The 21,517-nt window shown below is 53.5% G+C and overlaps 1 protein-coding gene across 1 annotated transcript in view; it reads left to right on the top strand.

Annotated features, from left to right (window-relative positions):
- Nucleotides 1-928: 928 nt before the first annotated feature.
- The window catches only part of LINGO1 (leucine rich repeat and Ig domain containing 1), a 75,772-nt gene continuing 55,183 nt past the window's right edge, over nucleotides 929-21,517 (top strand). The window contains exons 1-2 of the mRNA XM_026478573.4: nucleotides 929-1,062; nucleotides 14,410-14,495. The gene's annotated coding sequence lies outside the window, so the exon portion shown is untranslated. The remainder of the gene's footprint in view (nucleotides 1,063-14,409; nucleotides 14,496-21,517) is intronic.

Here is a 21,517-nt window from a genome sequence, read left to right on the forward strand (position 1 = left end):
AAATTCAGTCAGCCCAAATGTGCTATGGTTCCAGATCTCTGTCATCATGCCTTCTGATGGAACCAAGAAGAAGGCTGGCTGCCCTGAGCTCAGAAGACTCCTTAAGAGCCTAACAAGGCTTCATGACTTTGCACAGGCCCGGAGCTCTGGTAGTGTCCAGAGTCTGAAGTATCCATGCCAGTTCTCTCCTCAGAGGTCCCAGCGTGGCCTCCAAGAGAAGCTGGGCAAGAGTATGGGCCCCAAGAGGGGTGGCCCCAGCCAGGGACAGTGTCCAAGACAGGCTGGCATGAAGACAGAGTAGGTGGTCTCCTGATTCCTCAGGTGGGAGGGCAGCTGGGGGGGCAGTTGGGTATGCTCTCTGCCCTCACCTGAAACATCACTGGTTCCCTCAGTGTCCTCTCTAGGATTCTTTTAGAGGTCTAGACTAGAGAGCAGAGAAGATGGCCACCTTGCTCATCTTGCCCTGCTCTGGCTGCCTCAGGCCCTAAACCGGCTCTGGGCACCTGCTGGGAGAGGAGTCGTGAGAAGTGAGCCCGCAGCACGAGGGTGAAGCTGCTTCTCTCACAACCAGCAGGCACACACGTGCTGGCTACGCAGGGATTCCGGCCACACCTGCCCCCCACGTCTCCCTTCCTGTCAGAGGGAAGCCCTCCCGCAGTTGCTTTTCTGTAGCCTGGAGGTGTCACAGGGGGAAGGAGAGGTATGAGGGGGCAGGCTGCAGTGAATACGGAAGATAAGAGGCAAGGTGTGAGGAAATGAAGAGAAACTTGGTTGGCTTTGGTCTCACATTTGCCAAAGTGTAGCTGCCTTCTGCCCTACCCCGCACCCACGGGCCCCTCTGTCCCCTTTAAGCCCCACTGCTCACTCTTGTTTCTCCTGTTTTCCAGGGATCCCATGGCCATGTCCTGGCTGCCTTGAGTCTGTGAGGCCGCATAGCCTCCCACCTGCATTTACAGGGCTCTGTCCCTGTGCGACCCCTGGACCAGCTTCCAAGCCCACTCCTCACCCCAACCTGGGGACTCTGCAAGCTTCAGGACTCAGAAGGGCACAGTAGCAGTCACGGTAGGTGGCCTCCCCACTCTGCTCACTCCCTGGCTCCTGGGGATACTCAGCTGAGCCTTCTTGGTCTCTGCAATAGCAAGGATACCTTTCTGAACTTTGTCTGTCAGAATCCCCTTGGTTGCAAGTAGCAAAAAACCTGCTTTAATAAAATAAAATTATCAGCTCATGTAACTGAAGGGTCCAGAGGTAGTTTGGGCTTCAGGCAGGGCTTGATCCAGTGGTTCAAACAATATGACCAGGAACTCTTTTCTGTCTGTATTTCTCTGTTTCTCTTCCTGGGTGATGGCTCCACTCCTAGGAGCATTTCACATGACATGGTCACAAGATGTCTGCCAACAGTTTCTGGGTCAGCATGCTTCCAGGTTGAAACCTGGGGTCAGGGTTAGAGACAAATTCTGTTTTCTTGATAGAACAGATGAAAGTCCTGGGGTGGATCTCTTAGGTCCTGTTGGATCCCTGTTTGGATCGTCCTGACCTTTTAACTGGGTCCACAGGTCCTGGAAACATAAAGGGGCTGGGGGTCAGGGTCTGTCCTTCCCCAACCATGAGACCAGGAATGAGGGGAGGGTGTTTCCAAAAGGAAGCTTGGGGTCTAGCTGGTGGAAGGAGTCACCCCCAACTGAGGGAGGCAAGTGACAAATGAACGGTGGAGTCTGTCCAGCTTGGACAGCTTGAAGCCAGTCCCAGATAGATGCAGACGTGCTGTATGTCCTGGGGCAAATCCCTATGCCTCTCTGAGCCTCAGTTTCCTTCTCTGATGATGAACCCCGGACAGGGGTGCTTTGAGAGCTACTTGAAATGATGTGTGGGAAGCATGGGTGTCTAGCAGGTACTCCGTAAACCCTTGTTCTCTTCCCCTTCCATTTCCCTCCTGGGGAGTTTGGAACATCCTGTTTTTTTCAAACTTGGAAGGAGCTGCAGAGCGAGGATTGTCAGTCAGGATCCCTAGAAGCAAAGTCTGAGACAAGGATTTGTGAACATGAGACTTACTGAGGGTGGGCTCTTGGGAGAAGGGAGGAAGAGAAGAAACTGGGGCAGGAATGAGAGCCGGGAATGAGTGAGGTCATGGTCTCAGGGAAAGTCTAGCCTTGGGCTGGTGCAGGGGGCCCTGGAATAGAGTTCACACCATAGAATTGCCATCCAGACAAAGTGGCCGGGCTTTTGTAACCCTGTATCAATCAGTCGCTGACTGTGGGCCATGTGTGTGGTGCCTGTAGTGGCCCCCACTGGCAGAGGGCACTTCTCTGGAGAAGGGGGTGCTGTGAGCTGAAGCAGCCCACACTCCCAGCGGCTGGGGGAGGGGCTCTGGGCAGGCGCCATCTAGTACAAGAGGTTAGGACCTGTGTCCCTGACCTGGCCAGTCCTGGAGACCCCTGGCCTGTTGCCTGCTCTGGCTTTGGCTCCTTCTGCCCCAGCTAGCAGGGCCAGTCCCGTCCACACTGGGGAGCTGGGGTGCCTGGCCTGGGGTCTGTGATGGGGTGGACCTTCATCCCCTCCTTTCAAGAAGTTTTTTCCACCCCAGGCCTCCTTGTTCTCCCTCTGCGCCCTGCCTCTTCTCCTCTGTTGTTTGTTTTTCCCTTCAACCTCAGCCATGTGGTTCCCCCACCTACTATGCCCTTTCTTGCTCTCTACCCCATCCTCTCTTTCAGGGCCTGTGTGGGTCCCTCCCTCTCCAGGAAGCCTCTGCTCACTGCCCCAGCCAATGTTTCTCTCCTTTAGTCCTTCCTCCAGCCCCACTCTTTTTTTTACTGATGGAAAGGCCAAGGTCCAGTGTGCACTCCCTCACGAATACTCTGTGGGTTCCAGCAGCAGTGCCGAAGTATGTTGCTCTCTTTGCCTTGGCTGCTAGGAAGCTCATAGCTGGTTTGTGGCCCATGTCTAATAAATGCTCAGGATGCTGGCATACAGTTGCCCAGTGGCCTTACCTCTGGTTTCTCTCTCATTTTTTCCTTCTTCTGATTTCTTTTCTTATTTTTCAGCTCGTGCTGTTTTCAGCAGCCTCAAACTCTTTTAGAAGGTGATGGGGTATAAATTATAAATAACCATGACTGGCCTTGGTTAAAGCATTCAGCCAAGTGCTAGGCTTTCCCCTTCCTAAGGGCAGCTGGGGTGGGAGAGTCTCTCCCCAGGCCCTGGGCTGAGCCCGTCCCTGGGGAGACACCCAAGCTTGACCATGGCAGCCCTGGTACAGTGCCCACCCTGCCCTCCGTGGGTCGGGAATGACATTGTTCTCCTTCCTACCCTTCTCTCTCCCCCCTTTTCATCTTATCAGAAGCTAATGAAAGAGGCTGGGAAACCCAATCCTCTGGTAATTAAATTTACTTAACGGGTATTCAAGTGGAGTAATGAGAAGTTTAATGCAGTGATTAGATTTTTCTTTAATTAATTAAAATGAGAACCATGTGTCTTGCCAGCAAACCAACTTGACCCTCTGCTTGAGAGTAGCAGACAGAGACGGTGGGGGGCTTGGCTGCGTGGGTGGGGGTGGGGGGTGGCTGCAGCCCCCATTCTTGGAAGGAAGCCTAGCTCTGCTGCCCGTGGAGGCAGCTCTGATGCAGCTCCCATTTCTGAGCTCTGCGTGTGCCGGGACTGGGCTAGGCCTGAGTCACCCAGGGCTGAGGGATCCAACAGTGCCTGCACTCAGACAGCTGCAAACTGACCCAGAACGGAGGTTTCAGAGGGGGGTTTGACAAGGGTGACTGAAAGCAAGGAGCACAGAGGAAGGATTTCAGGCGCTGTGAGCGGTGGGGCGTTTCGGGTATCACCTACGGCGTGGGCCGGTGGACACATTTACCTGCGCGTGCAGCCAGAGCTGCCTTTACCTCTGTCGGCTCTATCTGGGCTGATGGAGTGAGGGCAGTGGGGTGGATAATCAAGAAATCTGAGGTAACCTGCAAACCACTTCTCCTTGACTTGGGAATGCATCCGTGCCAGAAGGACGACCATCCTTGCTGTGATTCTGAAGGCCAGTCAGAAACGCAAGGAAGTACTTGCTGCCTTGGGCCACTTCTGCTCGGGTCAGGTGGGGGCTGGGGTAAAGGGAATATGGGAATCCCAGCATAGCTGTGTGGGGTGGAGCATAGGACGGGCTGTGCCAGGGTAGACGGTGGGCATAACGAGGACCCAGGAGACAGGCCCCTGCACCTGACGGGCCTAGTATGTTGTTTTCAAGCAGTGGGTAAGGCTGGGGAGAGTTCTGAGCCCTTCGTGGTGGGGAGGCAGAAAACTTCCTTTAGTGAGTCCTGATCGTACCCCCACACTGAGCCTTGATCCTGGACAGACTGAGCCTTGATCCCAGTCCCAGATGGAGCCCTGACCCCAGCCCCACACTTAGCCCAGCATTGTCATGGATATGCGAAAAGAGTAATGGTGCTGGGGTGGGAAGGGCGAAAGGCCCTGTTTGTCCATCCTCACTGCCTGCTCTCTTGCCTGTGGGCAGGATTCCTGTGCCAGGCCCCACACTAGTCTCTGGAATGGCCAAGATGGGTCAGACATGGTCCCTGCCCACAGGGCTGGTGGGGGAGGTGACAAGCAAGCAGGCACTCAGTGATCAGAGCTGGGGTTGGGAAGGCCCAGAGGGCCGAGGGCCTGGATCCGCACTGAGAGCTTCCTCGGAAGGCAGGTGGGAGGGGGTGGTGCTGGAGGTGGGGCCCAATGGGGAGGCTGACACTGGTCTGTCAGAGGTGAGGAGAATGGTGCCATGGCAGGTGTGGGGGCCTCGGGTGAGCCATTCTCCCTGCAAGAACTGACTGGGACTCCCCCGGCCCACCCGAAGCTCCTGGTGAGCCAAGGGACTCGTGTGTGGGGAGGGTTGATGGGGTATGGGGCCCTGGGCTGATAATGTTACCTTCCAAGGAAAGCATTTTTACCGATTTCATCCAAGAGGAAACAGGTGCGCGAGGTCGGGCCCAGTGCCGCTCAGCCGGCGCTAGCCCAGCGCGGTGAGTTCCCAGAGCGTGCGGGCCTTCGGGCCTGCGCACTGCTGTGTCTGTGTATCTGCCAGGGAAGGAACTCGCCCCGGGGGGCAGGAGTCGCCTTCTGACTCTTACGCCCCCACCTGACTGGGGGGCGGTCAGTGCGTGGGGCTGGGCCGCTCAGACTGGCATGGGGGGTGAGAGGAGTGAGGGAAGCCGAGGGTCCGGGGTGGGCAGGGGATGAGCCCCAGGAAGGAGGGTCTTCTCCTTTCTTCATCCCTGCTCTTCCCCTCTCCTGATTATCCTACGTTCCTCCAGATTCCTCCTCTTCCCCATTTCCCTTCTTCTTTCCTTTCTGAAAAACCAGGCCTAGAGAAACCACCCAGCCCTCGGCCCACCACTCACATGGGGAAATTGAGGCGGGGACCTGCCAAGATCGTGCGGCTCTGCCTCTCATCTGTCTTTAAGGTTCAGGGGTGTGGAATCACATTATCTTGAATGTAAACACAGGATGGCACTTGCATACTTTCCGTGACCGTGTGCGCACCCAAGTTCACACTACACGGGCAGATGGCCCCAGGAGCCAGCCCTCTGTCCTCGGACACTGTGCTCCCCCTCCCTAACCACTGTCTCGCTGAGTCCTCTCAGCAGTCCGGGAAGGTACTTACACAAGTGAGAGAAGCAAGCAAGGTCAGGAACTAGGCCGCAGTCACACTGCTAAGTGCACAGGTGAAGCTTGCCTGACAAGCTCAAATCCTAGGCCAAGCCACCCCTCCAGATTACCCCGTCCTTGACTCTGGGCAGCTCCCCCTCCCTCCCTCTCTCTCTAAGCCTCCCCCCCACGCCTCCCTCCCTATCCACTGCTGAATCTTCCAGCCAGAACCAGTGACTCTTCCCCAGCCCTCCCCACGCTTTCCCCCCTCCAGGCCCTTGTTCAAGCCGTTCTAGGCCCCTGGAGTTCCCCTCCCCAACTCCATCTGCCCAAACCCCCTTCATCTTTCTAGGCTGGGCCCAAATGCCACTTCCTTCATGGAGACACCCTGTCTGCTGTCACTGCAATCAGAAATCACCCACCACCCTCGCTGAGCACCGTCCTACAGCTCTTTCCTGCCCCTGCCCCCCGAGGCTCCTGGCTTTTCTGTGTCTGACCTGGCAGCTGTGTGGAAGGCAGGGCCCCAGCTTCCCAGGCCAGGTCCCTCCAGGGCCTGGCACACAGTAGGTGCATGGGGGTAGTGGGGGCCTTGCCTTGGAAGGGGTCACACCTCTACAAACTCGACCCTTTCCCTAGCAGTCCTGGCCCACTAGCCCCTCACGGCACTGGTCCCAGCCCCTGAGGAGACCAGCCCCACAGCCAGCCAGATGTTCACTGGAGCCCTGGCTGGTGAGGATGGGGGGGCTGGCTGGTGCCCCAGCGGACCTCCCTGGTCCCAGGTTGTGGGGGGCAAGAACAAGGCAAGTCCAGTGCTGGTGGAGGGCTTCATGGGCTCTCTCCCCTCCTCTACTCATTGGCTCTGCTGATGACCGGCAGTGTGACTGAGCCAGTCATGGAATCCCTCTGTGCCTCAGTTTCCTCATCTTTTCAATGAGGTGATTACAAACCTACCTAGGGTTGCTCTGAGGATCAGAGCAGTCAACACAGGGGAAAGCACACAGCACAGCCCTGACACAGACACACAGTGGGGCTCCCTGACCATTGGTCGTCACCATGGCCATGGAGGGGGCCTTGAAGGCAGAGTGTTGAGGGAGAGTTTCCAGAAGGTGGTGACACATGAACAGCAACTTGAAAGATGATGCCCAGAGGCCGTGCCCAGGAGAAGAAACCACACAGACAAAGATCCAGAAGCAGTTTGGGGGACATGTGAGGGATCCAGCTGTGTCTAGACTTCAGAACGGGTCAAGGGGAGATCCCAGGCTGGTGGCACATAAGGGCTGCGTCCTGAGGGACCTTGGGTGCCACACTGAGGAGTTTTACCTGCAGCCTGTGAGGGGTCATGGAATGAGGTATTTTTTTTCTTTTTTAATATCTGCTCAGGCAAAAACATTGAAACAGTAGAAGTGTGTCCTGTTAAGTATGAAGTTCCTTCTTTGCCCTTAAATCTTGTTCTGCCAAGGTCTCACCGTTGTTGGTCTGGTGTACTGCCTTCCAGACTTTCTTCTGTGCCTTACAAACATATTTGCTGTATATTACTTTTTTTTTTTTAAGAGTCTATTTTTAAGTAATCTCTATACCCAACGTGGGGCTCAAACTCACAACCCTAAGATCAAGAGTCACATGCAGGGATGCCTGGATGGCTCAGTCGGTTGGGCATCTGCCTTCTGCTCAGGTCGTGATCCCGGGGTCCTGGGATCAAGTTCCACATCGGGTTCCTTGCTCAGTGGGGAGCCTGCTTCTCCCTCTGCCTGCTGCTCCCCCTGCTTGGGCTCTTCCTCTCTCTCTTTCTGACAAATAAATAAATAAAATCTTAAAAAAAAAAAAAGTCACATGCTCTACTGACTGAGGCAGCCAGGCGCCCCTGTATATTACTTTATAAAAAAAGAAGTAGAGTCATATTATGCACATTACTCTACAACTTCCCTTTTTCACTGTCCCGTGTGTTGTGGGCACCTGTCAGTGTCACGGCACACAGGTCAGTGGTGTCCTTTTTAATGGTTGCCTAATATTCCCTTGTTTGGCCGGAGTGTAATTTATGTAACTAGTCCTGGGTTGATGGATACTTAGATTGTCTCCAATCTTTCACTCTTGCAAGTGATGCTTCGGTGACCATCCTTGTATATATATCTTGCTGACATGTGTAAGCATTTGTGTAGGATAGATTTCTAGACGTGGAATTGCCCGGCTGAAGGGTGCGTTTATTACATTTTGATAGGCACTGCCGGAGTGCTCTTCCAAAAGATTGGCCAGTTTACGCTCCCGCCCTTGGTATCTGTGACTGGCCATTCCCCACACCGTCCTCTGCACTGGACGTTATCAAGCTCTTTAATTTGTGCTCATCCAGGAAAGCGTCTTGCTGTGGTTTCCACACTCACTTGGCTTCTCCGCAGCGAGGCTGCGCATCTCATGCGGTTGTGGACCATTTGTACTTCCTCCTGTGACTTGACTGTTCATATCCTTTGCCCATTTTTCTTTCTTTCTTTCTTTCTTTTTCATTTTCCCCCCTTTTTCTTATTAATATAAAGGAGCTTTTAGTGTATTAGGAATTTTCAAACTTTTTGTCTGTTGTGTGTGTTGGAAATATTCTCCCTAGTCTGCTGTTTGTCTTTTTAACTTGGTTTATGGTCTCTTTGGCCATATAGACGCTTTATATCTTTATATCTTTGTTTAGTCAAATCTGTCCTCAGAGCTTCTGAGTTTCACATCCTGCTTGGCCAGGCTTCCTGGAAGGGTTTTAAGTGGAGGTCAGATTGGGGACTGGGAAAGGTCGCTCTGATTGCCACTGTGTGGAGGGTGGGGGGAAGGGGACTGCAAGCCAAGCCTGAGGATAGGAGGCAGCTGAGACCTTTGCGCTGGGGAGGAAGGGGAGAGGGTGGGGGGAGGGTAAAATGAGGGAGAAGGTGAGTTTGGGAAATATTCAAGGATGGGCTGCCCATGGTGATTGGATGTGAGGATGAGAGAGGGGGAGAGAGCTCTGACTTTGGAGCAATGCCTGGGTGTGTGGCTGGGGGACTGTGTGGCTGGTGCCGCCGCCACCTGAGTTGGGGACAGGATTAGGGAGGGAAAATGCACGCAGGTGCGTGTGAGTGATCACCTGAGCAGGGGCGCGGCACAGATGAATACGGGTGTGCACACACGTACATGCTTCCAGTTCTGGAGATGGGCCGTCTGTACTGTGGCTGCACGGAGGGGGTGTGGAGTGCCAGGTACCGTACGTGGCACCACGCATGCGCCCTCTGTCATCTCGACTACCGTATGAAGTATGTCTTACGGACAAGGAACTAGACTCAGAGAGGTTAAGTAACTTGCTCAAGGTGACACAGCAGTAAGTGACAGAAAGGGGATTTTTTCGACAACTTCGATCTGACTCACCCAGACGGACTTCCCACCAACAGCATTGAGGAGCCTTTCACTCACTTCTAACCTGACCACCCCAGTTTCATCAGGGACTCTTAGGATAAGTGCAGGAACCAGACTGCCTGGGTTGGACATGCAGCCCCATTCCTTACAAGGCAAGTTACTTCACCTCTCTGTGCCTCAGTTTCCCCATTCTGAAAATGTAGACAATCACAATACCTAGCTCGAAGGGTGTTGGTGGAGATTAAATGTGTTAGCGCCTAGGACGTGCTTAGCCCACGAGGGCTCCTTGACACTCTGTGATGAGTCTGATGACGATGATGGCAAGGTGTTCACCTTCACCTGTGTCTATGCCTCTTTCCCTTCTCCTCCCCCTCCATCTTCCCTCCACCTGTCACCTCACCCCTGGGAGCTTCTTCTAACACTTGCCTTTGAACTTCTGTCCTGTTTTCAGCCCCCAAGCCCTGGGCAGACAGTGAATTAAAGCCCAGTCAGTCAGCAAAAACCATTCAGGGGAGAACGATTCATGTTGCACTCTGGGAATCCTCCCCCGGCAATTCTAGTCAGGCATTTTCTGCAGGCGCAGGCATTCGTCCCAGCGTTATCTGGTCTCTGAGAACCAGACCATAACAGCCAGGCCTAAAACTCCCTCCTCCCCGAGTGGGGATGGCAGGTGTACTTCTGAGCGCGGGGTCTGCACTGACCCCAGCCCAGCTGGCTCTCCCCTCTGGCCACAGCCACCCCTGGACCCCTGACCGTGTCATGAGTCACTGTCAGCGTCGCGGGCCGCGAAGCTCGCGCACGGGACACAAGAGCAGAAAGCACAGCAGCTTGAGAGCACAGTTGCTTCCCACGAGCATATCTAAGCAACTCCCGTGGCCGTGAGGGTCAGCGCAAGGGGTTCAAACTGGGTTAAAACTTCAGGTCTGCAGCCAGTTCAACATTTCTCGCCAAACTCACCCAACTCAGCATCATGGATTTCTCATCATCAAAATAAACTCCCAGGTAAATAAATCCTGGTGGTAAAGAATGGAGTCGTTACTGCCTGTTGCTCGTAGGACTTTGTTTTCAGTTGCACGGTTATCAGTCACACCTGTTTATTTTTAACCCAAAGGTTGGCAGAACTTGCCTCAGTGCTTCCCAGGGGACAGTTACCCCTGAGGACACAGCAGATCCCCCACCCCAAAGCCTCTGAGAGAGGATTCTCTGTGACTGCTTTGGGAAGCCTGGTCCCCTGGTTCCCAGGGTTCCACCAAGCCTGGCTTTGTCCCAGGGGTGTCTTCAACATCTCCCCCCACCTCCAACCAAGCCCCCTCCCCCAGTACACCCGGTACCTCTGCAGGGTGCTGCGCCGCGCTCTGACTTCCAGCGAACCTGGCCATGGTTCAAAGCCAGCCGAGCCTTAGGGTGCACGTGGACAGGGACTGAAACCAGCATCAGCCCTTGTACACGAGGAACTTCCCAAGTTTGCCCGTACGATAGAAGTCTTTCTAACAGCCTCAGGGAAGCTGTGTGGTACCCAGATTTTTGCAGGAGGGGGTGGAGGGGAGGTGGTATAATCCACTACAGCCAAATCTTAATTCTTGGAAAAAATGAGGAATCACAGGGGCATTTATGGACATTAGGGGCTTTCCCCTCTGGTCGCCTGCCAGAGCCTGCTGTTATCTTGAGGGGCTGCCTCTTCTCCCTGTTCCCTGTGTTGTCCCACAGGAGCGCACGACATTTAAGGTGATAATTGCCAAAGTAAAGTGCCAATAAGTTCAAAATATAAATGTATAATTCAGCTTGCAGCTTGCTCTCATTTGTGGCTCCGAGGCCCTGTTGGAGCCCCCCACCTCCCAGTTGTCAATCCAGGGCAGACAAGTAGGGGGCCCTGGGGCCTTTCTAAAGCTGATCCCAGACCTGAGCCATGGGTAAAGCTCTGAGGATGCCCCGGCCTTTGTTCCAAAGTCAATTTCAAGCCCTTGAACGTAGGCCAAGGCCACAACTGTCATGGAGATGCTACCACTTGCCTCTACTCACGCCTCCCTTCTCCAGGTGGGAATTGTCCTGCTGATGGATCATGCTACAGAGCCTGAAACTTCCCCCTTTTCCTTTTGTGTAGGGAACCCTTGAAATGGGGATTGATATAGTTTGTCTCCCACTGGAATCCCAGTTATTTAAGGGCTCCCAAATGGAGCTTGGTTCTCTCACTCAGAAAGTCATCCAAACATGCTCTCAAACCAAATACGGCCAGGTCAGTGCCCCAGTGGCCAATGGGAGTGCAGCAGGATAGGCAGGGTTGTGCTGCACTAACAGGTTCTCTGGGAACTCTTGGTGATTTAGTATAATGAAGATTCCCGTGTACTTTCTTCCTTTATTTACAGTATGACCTCACATTATGTGTCCAATGTCAGAAGTAGGGAGGGTGGTGGACTCTGGTCCATACAGTCATGCAGGGACCCAGGCTCCCAGAAGCTCCACCATCTTGTAGCTGCCCCATCTGGAGCACGTGGTCTCCTTCAGTCACTGTGGCAAAGAAGAGGAAATGGTAGAGTCACACTCTGCTGTTAAATGCCTTGGACCAGTGATGACACACGTCACTTTTGTTCACAGTCCGTTGGCCGTAACTTCTCATAGAGCCTCAACTAACTGTAAGGGGGCTTAGGAAAGGAGACATCGTGCTGGGATGGGGAGGGCATGGATGAAATGCGCCCAGACATTCAGCGACACGTAAAGTCCTCTGTCCAAGGGGTGTTATGGGACTACTCTCACAGCCAGGGTTTCAGAAGAGCCAAGGCCATGACTTGCTGTTCATTGTCTCTGCCTGCGGTGGCTGAGGTTGGGGAAGCTCACAGTGTCTGGGAGGGCCTGATGGGAGAAGCTCTGAAGAAGAGTCTGTACAGATAAATGGGCCCTGTGGCAGGCCCAGGTCCAGGGCCTCCACCCACCAGGCTTGGGTTTGACTCAGCCTCTCCCCGCCGACCCCACTGACTGCTTCCAGTACCAATACCATCCCCAAAAATGAATTTCTCAAGAGGAGAAGCAGGAATGAGAGTGAGGATGAGTTCGGTTTTGGAGGGAGAAAATCCAAGAGGAGACATCCTGAAGCCCCTGTGTCAGTCCGTTGGGCTGTCCTAACAAAATCCCACAGGCTGGGTGGCTGATAAACAGCAGAAGTTTATCTCTCACAGTTCTGGAGGCTGGGAAGTCCACGATCAAGGTGCCGGCAGATTTGGTGTGTAGTGAGGGCTCACTTCCTGGTTCACAGACCGCCATCTTTTCGCCGTGCCCTCATATGGCACGATGGATGACGGATCTCTCCGGGGCCTCTTTTGTAAGGGTGCTAATCCCAATCATGAGACTCATGAAACCTTTATGACCTACTACCCTCCCCCAGAGCCTCACCTCCAAATACCATTACTTTGGGCTTCGGTTTCAACATACGAATTTCGGGGCAGAGGGGACACAAACAGTCTCACATTGGGTGTGAGCCCAAGCCCAAGAGCGTGCCCTCACCGTGAGAGAGAGCCGGAAGATACTGCCTTTCTTCCAGAGGCTTTCATTCCTTCAGCCAGTGTGGCTGCTGTGGGCCATGGGACGTACTGATTACAACTGTGGGGTCTGATTCCAGAACACCTAGGATTGAAGTTTGGCTTGGCCCCTTATCAGCATATGTGACCTTGGGCTAGTACTTCCCTCTGCCTCAGCTTTCTCCTCTTAAAATGGGGATATTGATGTATCTATCTCTCTCAGGGTACGTGTGAACATTAAATGAGTTAGTATTTATGAAGTACTCAAAACAGTGCTGGGCACGTGATAAGTACTCTATAAATGTTAAGTATCACCACTGCAGCTGCCACCACCATCGTCACCATCATCACCATCGCCATCAACGCCATCGTCGTCGCCACCATCATCCAGTACCAGATACTGTGCTAGGCGTTGGGGGAGTAGATGTCAAGGTCCCTGCTTTCACATATGGTTGGGGAAATGGCAAATGAACAGATAAATAATTAAATTATGATGATAATTTCAAATAGAGATGGTACGAAAACAATAAATCAGGTACATGAAAAATTAAAACCGGGGAGCCACCACTGCATGTTGATTACACTGACATCTACAAAACTGGCAATACCAAGTCCAGGTCAGGACACAGAGCAGTTGGAACTCTCGTGTGTTGCTGGTGGGAATGCAAGATGGCGCAGCCGCTTTAGAAAACAGTTTGGCAAAAAGCAAACAAACGAAAACAAACAAAAAAGCCCCAAACCACTTTGGCAGTTTCTTATAAAGTTAAAAATATGTTTACCATGTAACCCATCAATCCTACCGCTAGGTATTTACCCAAGAGAAGTAACAGCTTATGTTCACGTATTCTTAGTCGCCACAACCTGGGAACAGCCCAAATGTCCTTCAGCTAGTAAATAGATGAACAATTGACTACTACTCAGCAATAAAGAAAGAATGAAACTGGGAACAACAAAGAAACAACGAAGGTAAATTGCAAATGCATTATATGCTAAATGAATAAAACCAGACTCAAAAGGCTACATGTAGATGATTTCATTTGTCTGACATTCTGGAAAAGGCAAAGCTATAGAGACAGAAAAGAGATCAGTGGTTCTTAGGCACTGGGGTTGGCGGCGAGTTGGCTACAAAGGGACAGCACGTGGAGATTTCTGATAGAATTGTTCTCTGTCTTGATTGTGGTAGTGGTTACACGGCTGTGTGCAACTGTCAAAACTCCTAGAACTGTGCACTAGAAAGGGTGAATTTTACTCTAGGTAAATCGTAGCTCAATTAACCTGCCTGGAAAAAAAGCTCTCGGTGAGATTGTTGAGACAGGGAAACCTGAATGACAGATCAGTCAATCAGGGTCGTGTCACATGGGTAAGGAGGGCCTCCTGCACACGGAGGTCAAGGAGGGCTTTCTGAGGTGGCTTGAGCTGAACCTGGATCAGGAGAAGGAGCCAGGCCTGTGAGGATCAAGAGGAGGTGGGGGCTGGGCAGAGGGAGCAGCGGGGGGCCGGTGTGGCTGGTGCTGAGTGAGGGAGGAGGCGGGGCGGGGGGGGTGGAGGGGGGACACCCCTGGGGTGCGTATATAGAGGGTGTTGGAAACTCTCATGTGGGTCAGGCAGCCCAGGCAGAGAGAGGAGGGGAGGACGGGAAACAGCAGCTTGTGACCACGTGTAGGAGGAGGACCACGTGATGGAGGGGTGCCCTGAAAATGAGGAGAGGGGTCAGGGAGCCTTCACAGGGAGGCGTGGTCAGCCAGCCAGAGACCCGCAGGCTGGGCCAGGGGACTGGCATGGATGGTGGGGGGGTCCTTCCGGGACCTTGCAGGGGGTGTTGTGGGTGGTGGGGAGGTAGAAGCCAGACATCCTGGGTTGAATAGCAGAAGCCCATCTTAGTTGCACTAACCTTCCTGCTCTTCCACTGCAGTGCATGCTGGGACCGCGACCGACAGGCAGCTGCTCCCCGGGCCCCCAGAGGCTGATCTGTTTGCCTCCCGGCGCCGTCTGACCCAGGTAGGGGAAGAGCAAGGGGGGCCCACTGCCTCTTGCCTCTGCTTTGGGTGGGAGGGCTCTGGGAGCCAGGAGGAGGATGGGCCTCTGTGAATGAGCCCCTGCCAGGGACGATGGTGTGGGAAACAGGTGGGGTTTGAAGGCTCTGGCCACAGCGGGGCCTCCTGGGGGTTCTGGGGGCACCGAGAGGCCCGAGGACATATAATTCTGCCAGCGCAGTTGTTCTCTGACATGCTCGCTATCTGCGGTCTGTCCGGCACCCTCTCCCTGCACACACTTGCTACGTACTCGGGCTGTGGTAGCTTCTGCAACTCTGGGGCTCCCTTTGCTGTCACTCTGGCTTTTCTCTGCCAGAGTCCCTGCACAGCCTTATGTGTGTGCTTCCATAAGGGACGGCTCTTACTCTGGAAGGCCCCTGCTCTCTGCAGGCCTCCCCCAGGGCAGACGTGCTCCTCCGGGCACCAGGAGCAGCCCAGCTCACTTTCAATCCATTCGGCGTTTCTCTGCTGCTCCTGGGCACCCCAGGTAGAGGTTTTCTGCTTAGGGCCAAGTGCCCCAAAGGTGGGGTTGTGGGCTAGGCTTGCCAGAAAAATTTACAGGATGTCCAGTTAAATTAGAGCTTCAGACAGATAACAAATCATTTTTTAGCATAAGTATATCTCCAGTACTGCCTCGGATATACAATTTTTGCTAAGTCTGAAGCCCTAGTCCCCCTCTTCTCCTGACAAGTCCTCCCTGCTGGGCCCACCTTGGCCCCCTTAGATCAGCTGCCTCTAGTCCCTATGATGGATGTCCTGGAGCTGGGGGGGGCAGGCAGGCCTGCTCAGGTCACAGTCAGTGGACATCTCCTGATCTCCCAGGTCCCAAAGGCCAACCCTGGGGCAGAGCCCTGGAGGTTCCCACTGGAGGCTGTTGAGAGTGTTCTTAGGGTCCCTGCCCTCCTCCGTGTGGCTCTCTGACAGCAGAGTCTGGGCTGAGGAGGTCATGGGGTGGGGCCGGATGGGCCTCTGTGCCCATGAACAGAGCTGTGAGACAGGCCTGAAACTGTGAAAAGAGCCAAGAATAGAAAATTGTTTCACGAGCTTGGAACCCAGAGTGCTTGGGGTGCGGGGGGTAGGTGGGGGGTAACAGGGATAAGACAGGACAGACAATGGAGGGCTTGGACTGTCCTATTTCTGCATCTTGCCACACTGGGGAGACAGGGGAAGTGTTTTCATGGCAAGTGGAGTCATTTTTTTCTGACCAGTAAGGTAATGTTCTCTATATGTCCTCTACCTATCTGTCTATCTAATAACCCAAAAGTATTTAAAGCATGCAGTTTGAACACTTCCCATAATCTCTTCCTCCCCAGAACTAAACACTGCTAACTAGTTCAATATATCTCCCTCCAGACTCTTTTTCTGTACACTTAGAAACATATTTTAAAAGCAAAAAACATGGGCTCCTCCTAGTTACAGCGCTCTGTCACGAGCTTTCACCTAACATACTGTAAAGATCATTGCAGAGTTCTTCCCTACCCTTTTATGCCCATTGTTTGGGGGGGGGGGTCTTTAAATTATGTGTCAGTGGTCAATCCTATCGGTGGCCATTCAGATTGTTGCGAATGGGTGGCTGTTTCTAAACCTCCCTCGGGGACCCTCCCCGCTGCTACCTCTGTGTGCACTTGCGTTATGGGTCCTTCGGGAATGTTTCTGAGAGTGGACCGGCTGGGTCAGAGGGCACACACCTTTCCAGGTGTGGTCTGTACAGCCAGGTCAGCCTCCAGAAGGTTGTGTCGACTTCCCACGCGCAGGAGGCCGCGTGCCCTCATCCTTGCCAGCCGTGGGCGTCAGCAGTCACGTACATCTCCGCTGATCTGTTAGGTACAATGGCTTTTCTTCTGCATTTCTTTGATGACGAACGAGGTTGAGCATACCTGTACATGTTTGCTGGCCGTTTTCATTTCTTCGCTTGCGAATTGCCTGTTGATGTCACGTCCTCAGCTCGTTTGTCTGTTCATCTGTCCATGCATTCAGCAGGCATTTATCGAGCACCTACGATGTGTGGGGCACTGCTTTGGTCAGGGACCCAACAGTGAACGAAACCGACCACAAAGACCTGCTCCCTGGAACTTGGGCTCTAGTGGAGAATTAGCCAAGAGAAAGGGAACAACGAGTAAAATCGTGTGTGTGTGTGTGTGTGTGTGTGTGTGTGTGTGTGTGTGTGTGTTGAGTGGTAAGCGCGAAGGAGGGAAAAATTAAGCAGGGCAGGGGATGAGAAGTGTTGGGATCTGGGGCGCCTGGGTGGCGCAGTCGTTGAGCGTCTGCCTTCAGCTCAGGGCGTGATCCCGGCGTTATGGGATCGAGCCCCGCATCAGGCTTCTCTGCTATGAGCCTGCTTCTTCCTCTCCCACTCCCCCTGCTTGTGTTCCCTCTCTCGCTGGCTGTCTCTATCTCTGTTAAAAATAAATAAATAAAATCTTAAAAAAAAAAAAAAAGAAGAAGTGTTGGGATGTGGTAGTCAGGATGGCTTCACTGGGACATGGTGTTGCAGCAAGCGCTGGCCGGAAGTGAGGGGGTGAGGCACAGGCATGGGAGCCTGAGTGTCAGGCGGGCGGGGTCTGCTTGGGGCTCAGTGAGAAGGTCAGAGTGGCTGGGACATGGGGAGTGAGAGAGAGTGGGAGGTATGGCCAGAGAGGGCTCAGGAGCAGATCACAATCACACAGGGCCACATGGGCCACCCTGAAGACTTGGTTTTCACTCAGAATGAAGCAGGGAGCCATGGAAGGTTCTGAGTAGTGACATGATGTGATCTGAATTTCATTTTAACCAGAGCCCCCTGGCTGCTGTGAAGGGGGCCAGGGAAGCAGGGAGATCAGTCAGTAGGCTGTTGTAATGATCCAGGGAAGAGACAGTGCGGGCTTGGAGCAGGGGGGCTTGATGGCGGTGGGGAGAAGTGTGTAGGTTCTGGGTGCGTGCTAATGGTAGAGCCAGTAGGACTCGCTGACAGATTGGATGAGGTGGAGTGAGTGTGTGAGACAGAGAGGGAGCCAAGGATGACTGCCTTAGTCATCTCGGGCTGCCATAACCAAACACCATAGGCTTGAGTGGTTTAAACAACACACACGTATTCCTCACACTTCCGGAGACCGGGACGTCCAAGATCAGGGTGCTGGCAGACCCTTCTGCGAGGACCCTCTGCTTGGCTCGCACGCAGCCACCATCTCACCCTGTGCTCCCACGACCTCTAACTTCTTCACCCGCAGCGAGCCCTGGTGTCTCTTCCTCTTCTTAGAAGGACTCTAATCTCATCAAGAGGCCCCACCCTCATGACCTCATCTCATCCTAATCACCTCCCAAAGGCCCCACCTCCCAGGACCACATTATGGGTTAGGGCTTCAGCTGATGAATCTTGAGGGGCACAAACATTCAGTCCATAACAGTGACTCAAAGGGTTTGGGCCCAAGTAGCTAGAGGGCTGGGGCTGCCAGCAACAGAGACTGGACAGAGAATAAGGAGGAGTGAGTTTGGTGTAGGGGAGGAGAGGAGCTCACCTGTGGACAGGACTGGCCACATAATGTGTGGGGCCTGGAGCAAAATGAAAACGGGTGGCCCTCTGTTTAAAAAAATTATTAAGAATTGCAAAGTGGTAACAGTAGGGCATTAAACCAAGAGCATGAAACCACACTCAGGGGCCTTGTGTGACTGCCCAGTGGGCACACCAGTGAGCAGGCCCTGGCTGGGGACATGCAAAGTGTGACATGCCCCCAGATGTCCAAGAAGGGTGGAGTTGAGAGTCGGATGTGTGAGGCTGGAGTTCAGGGGATTGGTCTGCGCTAGAGACACAAATCTGGGATTATCAGCATAAAAGGAGTATTTCAAGCCTTGAGATTGGTTGAGAGCATCAAGGTAGTGGCACCAAAGACTTGGTCCTGGCGCCTCGTTCAGCTAGAAGTTTGGGAGCTGAGGAGGAACCAAAAAGGTGAGTAAGAAAGAGCGACCAGAGAGGTGGAGGAGAACCAGGCAGGTATGAGGTCCTGGAAGCCAAAGGCAAGACATGCTTCAAGCATGAGGTCGAGTAAACGCAGAGCGAACATTGATCACGCATTAGCCGCGGGAATCACAGACGACCTTGGTTTCAGTGATTGGGGGAGGGGGGCGGGTGTGTGAAATGCATCTCACTGACTTGCAGGAACGAATTGATTTATAAGAGGTTAAGGGATTTAACCCTTTATCTGTCATATGTTACAAATCTTTTTTCACAGTTTTGTGGGGGGTTTTGTCATTTAAGTTTATAGAGCTTTTTTTAACCCCTTACGTGTTGAAAACTGTCCCGTGGTCAGGTTGGCCACTCCTGACCTTTACAGTTTCTGGCCTTCCCCAACTGCGAAGTATTGAAAATGGTGTCTTACATTGTTTTCTAGTTGTTTATGAGATTTAAAAATATTTAAATCTGTAGTTCATCTGGAATGTTTTTATGTATGTGGTTTGAGGTAGGGATCCAAGTGTTTTTCCCCAAGTGACCAGCCAGTTGCTCTGACACCTCACTGAGTAAGCTTTCCTCCCTGCTCTGCAGCTCCGTGGCCATCATTCGATCCCACTGATCTGTGCCTGAGGAGACATTTGGGAAGTGGAGAGAATGGAGGCTTGGTCATTGATGGGGGGTGGAGTGTGGGGAGCAGGAGGGGAAGCTGACATGCTTGCCTTCAGTGAGGGAAGAGGCAAAGGGAAGTTAGGGAGGATGGGAGCTCTCAAGTATGGAGGGCCTCCTGTGTGCCCTCACACTTCTGCAAGGGTGGTATTCTGTATCCCCATTTGCAGATGAGGAAACTGAGGCTCTGTGAGCGTTCATCACATGTCCAATGGCATCAGCTCTTAGGAGGTGGAGCTGAGACTGGGAGGCAGCTCTCTGCAACCACGCCTGTGATCTGTCCACCCAGGTGAAGGGAGAGGCAAAGGGGAGCGGTTTCCAGGAAGGCTGGAAGGGCTCCAGGCACAAAATACACCCCCCACCCCACTCTGCTTCCCTGTCTGCCATTTGGCTGGGTCTTGAAGGTTTTCCCATTTTGAAGAGGAACCTGTTAAAACCAGAACACTCCTGGCAGGGAATCACACGTTAAGTTTACAGCTAACATCTTAATTATCAGTTAACACCTCTGCAGGGATTAGCTGACAGCCAGCTGAGGACACTGAATGGGGGCCGGTGTGATGTGTATCTGGGCTGGGAAAGGCCAGGAAGGGGGAGGGGTGATAGAGGAGGAGGCATGTACCCAGCAATTCACAGCTTTCTTCTGGGCCCTTGGGAAAGAGAGGGAGGTGGTGCTGGATCCAGGTGGTGGTGGAGGGGGCAGGGGAGTGGCAGCTACTCTGTGGAGCCTGGGGCTAGGGCTCATAGAGGAGCTGACATCTGTTAGACACTTGCTGTGTCCTGGTATCAGAGGATTGTCACATTCTCAGTCTTGGCCTTGAGAACGTCAGGAAATCAGCCACCCATTAGCTACCTTGGGCACCAGTTGCCAGCAGTCACTCAGAGCTGGGACTTGCCTCTGACACCCATAGACCAAATCTGTCACCTAGCCCTGAGGAGTAGTCATAGGAGAGAGGCTGAGGTGTCTGGAACCTCTTCTAGTTCTTTGAGGGCCAGTCTACTCTGCTAGGGTCAGGGCTAGGTGTGAGCAGAGTCAGGGCTCAGTGTGTGACCAGGGTCAGGGCTCAATGTGTGACAATGGTCAATGCTCAGGGGGTGAGCAAGGTCAGGTCTCAGTGAGTAACCAGGGTCAGGACTTGGTGTGTGACCAGGATCAGGGCTCAGTGAGTGACCAGTGTTGGAGCTCACTGTGTGATCCGGGTCAGGACTCAGTGTGTGACCAAGGTCAGGGTACAGTGAGTGACCAGGATTAGGGCTTAGTGTGAGAGCAGGGTCAGGACTCAGTGTGAGGCCCCAGATAGTAGCTGACAGCCTCCCAGTCCATTGGTACAGGAGGGCAGGGGTAAAGAAGGATGTGACTGCTTGTCCAAAGTTGGCCTTTCTCTCCCAGAAGGGCTTCCTTCCCCCTTTACCTCACTCTGCTCAGGGGGACCGATCTGTGTCCATGTGCCTAAACGTGACTGGCCACCCAACTGTTTCATCACCGTGTGGATCTGACTGCCTTGTTGGGATCCTGGTGCTGAGACCAGCTTCTCCCTCATCTCCCCTCTTCCTCCCTGTCCTTTCCCTCCTCTCCTCTCCCCTGCTGTCCTCCCCTGGTCTTGCACCCCATTGCTGGCAGTCAGATCCCAAGACTCCCAGACACCCTTCCAGCTCGAAGCTGGCCCAGGTCCCAGGTAACCTGTGTCAGGTACACCTCCAGCTCTTCCCTCCTTCTCTCCGGCACATTCTCTGTACCCAGTGGTGCCGCAAGGGCTTGGCTGGGAAGGGAGCCCCTTGGGAGGGGTGCAGGTAGTGATGAAGTCAGACTTCCAGGAGGGGAGGAACCTCTGAGCTCGGTGCCTTGTTGCAGGCCTGAGAGCGTCTCCAGGCAGGGCACCGCCGGAGCAAAGGCTGGGGGTCTCCGCAGGTGCTGGGGTGGGGCCTGTGTAAATTGGGGGGCAGCTGAGAAGTGTGAGGGGTCAGACAGAGGAGGCTCCATGGCCACTTAGAGACTTCAGAACTTATTCCCAAGGCCGGCATTTCCCCGTTTTCTTCTGTGGCAATTCAAACCTGCCATACAGAAGCCTAGAGTGGAAAACAGACTTAGCGGTTCGTTCTGCAAATGTTTACTGGGCACCTAGTCTTCTAGCCCCAGAGACACCGCTGTGAACCAAATAGGAAACAGTTCCCTGCCCTCGGGGAGTTGACAGCTATAGGGCGGCTGTGGCCGAAGGAAGCCTTACTCTAGTGCCCATTCCCCGGGGCAGCTGCACAAACACAGGGTCTCCCTGGGCAGGTTCTAGAAACCTGCTGTCCTTAAGAGGCCTGAAGGAGATGCTGCAAGAGAAGATTTCTTTCTGCTGATGGAAGGTTCTGGGAGGCAGGATGGCTGAATCAAAGAGGCGTTGAGTGGGAGA

The sequence above is a fragment of the Ursus arctos genome, unplaced genomic scaffold (genome assembly GCF_023065955.2).
Source record: "Ursus arctos isolate Adak ecotype North America unplaced genomic scaffold, UrsArc2.0 scaffold_28, whole genome shotgun sequence".
NCBI lineage: Eukaryota > Metazoa > Chordata > Mammalia > Carnivora > Ursidae > Ursus > Ursus arctos.